This window comes from Sinocyclocheilus anshuiensis, unplaced genomic scaffold, assembly GCF_001515605.1.
Source record: "Sinocyclocheilus anshuiensis isolate Anshui unplaced genomic scaffold, SAMN03320099.WGS_v1.1 scaffold2039, whole genome shotgun sequence".
Classification (NCBI taxonomy): domain Eukaryota; kingdom Metazoa; phylum Chordata; class Actinopteri; order Cypriniformes; family Cyprinidae; genus Sinocyclocheilus; species Sinocyclocheilus anshuiensis.
This window is the reverse complement of record NW_015550822.1, coordinates 439,535-445,408: the sequence shown is the minus strand read 5'-3', so window position 1 is coordinate 445,408 and position 5,874 is coordinate 439,535.

The following is a 5,874-nucleotide window of genomic DNA, read 5'->3' as shown; positions in this document are numbered from 1 at the left end:
GTTGGTTAGACCCCGGTACCTTGGGCTCCACTCAACCAGTGTGTCTCTATTTTGACACACTTGGAAGTATCGCTCCCCTCACCATTGAGGGTTGCTATGAGCATGCTGCTTCCTATCGAGTGCCCGGGTTCGCTCCATGGGCTGTTCTCGTGGTAGTATTAGCAGTGCTCCCCTTTACCAAAGGGTTGCCTATGAGCGTGCTATTCTTTCTGAGTTCGGAGTTCTCCTCTCACGTGAGAGTTGAGTTCTCTGTTTTCCCTATGGTGAGGGCTTCGCGCGGTTGCTTCGTGCCCTTTCTTGAGCTGGTTTAAGCCCCATTCACCTTGGGCACCACTCCACTTAGGTATCCTGTGGCCACTAGAGGTCTGTTGAGACAGTTCCTTTCAAAGCTTATGCAAGAGCAAGAGGTAGCCCCTGTGTGACAGGCCAAGACTTCCCTTGAAAGGGAATGTCTCAGGTTACTTATGTAACCATGGTTCCCTGAGTAGGGAACGAGACACTGTGTCCTTTAGGCTTCCTGCCATGCTTCGAACGCAAGCTTCAGACGAAGAAGTGAATGACATGTTCTCCCGGCGCCTATTTATACTATAGTCGCACCGGTAGTGACGTCATGGGCTGTCGCCGGCCAACATGTTGTTAGTGTTTTTTCAATGTATGCTTCAGACACGGGTCACGACGAGGCGTTCCCCATAGCGACCCCTAGAGGACGCAGTGTCTCGTTCCCTACTCAGGGAACAATGGTTACATAAGTAACCTGAGACGTTATTGCAAGACTTATAATTGGATGACTTGGTAAGGAGCATGCGAAACATGTGAATTAATTTAAATTTGTTTGATGACATAAGGTTGCTGATCATGTAAAAGAAATTATCAGAGAGTGCTGAAGTATATAAGAAGAACCAATCATATGCAGCAGGTTAATGGAACACTAAAGATCTCATTATAAATATCATATGTAAGTGTTAGTGTTCATAAGGGGTGAGACGACGTCTGACTCAGCAGGGTGTTAACTAGTAGACATGCTACTAGACGTAATCAATTTGTGTCACCAGTAGATGCCTTAAGTTAACTTATGTCAGGTGTTTCTACCACACTTCTTAAAATTCTCAAATTTTATAGCTTTAATATTGTGGCAGTTTTTCCCTGTGGTATAAAAAATGGTATCGAATATCAACATTTTTCATATCAAAGTTAGATATTCCAGTATACACACATACACCTGGATTAGGAGACCACGGAGGGCCAGAAGACCACCAGAAATCAGGAGGACATAGCTCATAGAGACTCTGCAATTAATTTAATAACATTTACAGCTTGATTCACAGTTTATATCCAGACTGGAGTATGTATGTTTGAAGTACGTTTTTATGGACATATTTCATCTACTCTAGTGATCTAAATATGTTTCAGCACCGTGTATGCACATATTTCATCACATCTTTTTTATGTTGTGCAAATAATGGCATTGATGCAACTGTACATTAGATCATGAATACAATGACGATTATTACACAGAAGAAAATGATGCAACCAAGCATTCAAAGAAGAATGAACAGAAATGTAAATGTGCCTTTATTCTCCCTGCTTAAGAAAGTTAAACCAATATATATATATATATAAATATAAATATATATATATATAAAGATATGATATATCTTTAAAAAAATGTTCTTCCTCATTTTTCATACAGACCAACTCTGGACAGTTTAAATACTCATTCGTTAGTAGGAAGGGGTGTCCACATACTTTGGGCCCTGTAATGTATTTCCTTTTATGGTAGATGCCTCATTAGCTTACATTACAACTATTTGCTGGCTGTTGCCGACTGGCTGTTAAGATGAAAGTGTTTAGTTTCGTTCTATTTAAATTTTTGTGTGCCAGTCCTTCCAGACTTGCATTGTTTGCTAGGAATTTTGCATTATTACTGTGAGGAGCCATCTTTATTTCTCTTAGTTGTTCTGCCTTTTCTTAGAGACTGGGAAAAAGGGACTATTCCTAACAAGAACTTTTAATTCACATTTTGTGTGTACAGGTTGGTAGTTTTTTGTTTTGTTTTGTTTTTCCATTTTGCTCCAGTTTCCCCCACAATCCAATGCTTTGAGGTGAATTTGAGTAAAGAATATTGACCGTAGGTGTAAATGAGAGTGTGAATGTGTGTGTGTGAAGGTCAGGCCTTCCATCCAGAATGGACACTGTAGACAGAATGGAGAATAGATGGATGGCTGGATGGATGTAAGCTGCCAGTTATTTTTTTTTTGTATTGTACAGTAGATTTTTTTCTAAATGTATTATATTATATACTTATATTCTTTGATTAATTTTAAGGATAGAGGAAAGAGGATTGCTACAGACTTTAGCTAACCTTACATTTTATAGTGGGCTAGGCATTTCTAATTGTAAGAAGGTATATGATCAAGTAGGATTTGGGAACACTGTTTAATCAAGAGCTCTTACTTATTTAGACACCACCAGACAGGTTATACCAGGGGTTCCTAACTCTATCCCTCGAGGTCTACTATCGTTCAGAGTTTAGCAGAAAAGTGGCCCACGAGGGCCAGAGCTGAGAACCCTTGGTTTATGTGAATGATGTTTAAACAAAATTTAAAAAATAAATAATTCCTGAAGATTAACTTTAATGAACTGATGTAATTAATAATGTTATTCTGTTTGATGTGGATTAGCAAATAAAACTAATGTATTCTCTTCCTCTTACCTACTCTCCTATTATCCTACCAGATATGATAACAGTCAGTACCAGGAGAGGGCGCTCAAACTCAACTCAAATGCTGCATTGGCCTCACCCTTTTTAGAAGTGATAGATATTGTTCTTTTGTTTTTGGCTATAGTGTGTGTCTGCTGCATAGAGAAAATTGAGTTATACTTCTTCCTCTGTCTCTATTTTACTGTCTATCAATCTGTAAAAATGAAATCTAAAATTAATTGCCACCACAAGAAGAGGATAATCCAGAATAACCTGAACTGTCAAATCATCATCAGTGCTGCATACCCTCACAAAGTGCTACACACCAACGCACAATCCCTATTTCTCTCTGACACGACTCGTTATTCTATAGTTCATGACATCTGAATCTCAATTCAGCAGCAACAATATGAGCTGCTAAAAGAAAACATCTTCACCCCCACTCCCCCTCCCCATTTTAAAATCGTTGTACCTGAAATTGCAGATGGTCACAAATACATGAAAATGTTTTTAAAATAAAAATACAAAATGCCTCAATTTAAATATGTCACATTAGTATACACCATACAGTGTGTGGAAAATAATATTGAAAATGCACAAAATAGGCCTACATGTAAAATTGGCCATTAAATTACGAAAAGACTGAAATTTATCTGGACCTATTCAGAAGGAACATTTCATGTGCAACTGCTTAGAAACATTCATTTTCACCTCTCTTCTTTCTCAATGTGGCCCACCATGAAATAAGAAATTACGCAAACGATGTTTATACGACTAGCTAATAACTGGCTGCTGATTGCATGCATTGCGAGACGAGGAGTTGTAGGCTTATCGTTTAATCGTTTAATGGAAGTTAAATAACATTTGTCAATATACATTACATTTGTCTAACTTTCAGAAATTGCAGGATCGACTTCCAGGTTTAATTCCAAGATTTTCAAAAACTGATTCCGAACTAATATTTACGATTCTTGTTGAAAATTCTGTGTGATAGATTATGTGTGCTTAGAACTATTTTCAGCAGTGTTGTAACAGTCAAGTTACTGTGAACAATTGGACAAGCTTTTTGGGATATCGAATTATTTTAATATTAGTGTTTCTATTGATTTCAGTGAGGCTCTCTCCAAACTTTGGAATCGACTTCCGATTCTGAATGTTTCGAAATTGAAAAATCGATTATTTTTTTTTACCATATTTCCTACAGAAACGCAGAAAATGGCTAGATGGAGCCGTTCTCACCTAGCCTACATCTGCAGCTCGAGTACACGACTTTGGGTTTGAGGGGCTTGAAGTTGATACAGAAATTCAGCAGATTTACTAGCGCATTACTAGTATTTTATGTAGGCTATTTTGAAAATACCAAAATGCCAAACTTAAACGTATTTGGATACAGATTACATTTATTTTTTTATTACTTTAAAATACAAAATCGAATTCGTGTTTCAAATACATGTAGGCAATATCTGAAATGCTGCCCATCTACCTGAAAGCGTAAAGTGTGTGTTTATTTTATGTTGATACATTTATTAAAAAGTTTAGATCTGAATATGTCTTTGTAATTCACTGACAAACAAGCCTGTTTAAAAGGCAAATCTGTGAAATCCTTCGGTCTGCAGAAAAAACGGAAAGAAGAAATGTAGTTGAAATCGATTTCTGGTCTACTTTTATTAAAAGAATAGTAAGCCTAAATAGATCGTAAAAGTGATCGTACGAATAAATCAGAATTACGGAATGTTGTGAAGTGCTTTGTAAGGAGTCAGCGTCATGCAATCAACTGCTCCATGTTAGACCAACACATTTTGTACCTACAGTGTGATTTTAATATCTAAATTCTTTATCATTCATTTCATTATGTTTATTGTTCAATTATGTGTAATTTGTTAGATATAATACAATACATTAAAATTAATTATTAGATTAAATCGTTCGTACCTGTAGTTAGTACAAAGAAAGAAATGACAACTGCGCTGTGCCGTATATATACAACTGTAATGAGAGGAGCGGAGATATTGAATGACTTGCCATGTATGAAAAACGGCCATATATATAGGCTACTCTCTCTTCACTGCAGCATAGTTGTCACCGTTATCACTTTGGGAGAGTAAAGGGTAGACCACCGCTTGATTAGGGAATGTCTTGAGGACAGCCATTGTGCCCTCCTCTAGATTTCTAACTACAAATGAATTGGTGAAAATTAAACACTGGCAACGTGGATTATAATTGATTGTTGGTTTGCACACAGAATGTGTATTTAATTATGTGGACAATTCGATGAATATTTGAGGAGAAAAAAAAAACGTTTCCTGGCTGTTAAAATAAAGAGTATTTTAACATTACGCAAAAATTATAGGCCATAATAAGGTTTTCAGCTCTTCATGAACAGACGGCGACTCTTTAGCACTTAAAGCGCCTACTCACTCGTTCTGAAACGTATGTAGAAACGAATGTTCCTATAACCTCACATGTAGAGAGACACTTTCAGAGCTAGATACATAATTATCGGGAGACGCGGCCCTGATTTTTTTAACAATATAATTTCCCCCTTAATTTAAATAAGTATGTGCAAAAATGAGCGCTTCCATGCTCGCTTCTTTGTACTCCTCAACTTCTTTCTCCTGTGGCACGAAACTGATCTGCAGTCTGTAGCATGCAATAGAAAGCAAAGCACACATTCTATTAGGCAGTAACAAATGCTTAGATCAAACCAGACGATTTAGAGATATGTGTCTGTGTCTATATGTAAATATGGATTGCTCATAGTTAGTTTGCCACAGCGCTGATATCCGTCATTGTAATGTCTTTTTGTTGTTCTGTGTGCAACTTATTAGAATAATAAGTGCAGAGTCCCCAACAACGTCGCGTGAAATCCGGTTAAATATATTTATTTTTCATCACTTTCATTTATGAAGTTGGGCATCGCTGTTTCAGAAACCCTGCCTTACTGTAATCATTTATTGTATTGCATTTAAATACTGCTTAATAACAAGCTATCTATATGCTGATTTGAAACAGACGTTTGCGTCATTGTATTACTTTATTGTGTTCGATGTTATAAGAATGATCTTAAGAACGTGATTTGCACTTTATCTGGAAAATTAGCAGTATACATTTCTGTCTATTGTATATGATACAGTATTTTCTATAGTCTATTGTGGAAAGCAAACTATGCAAAA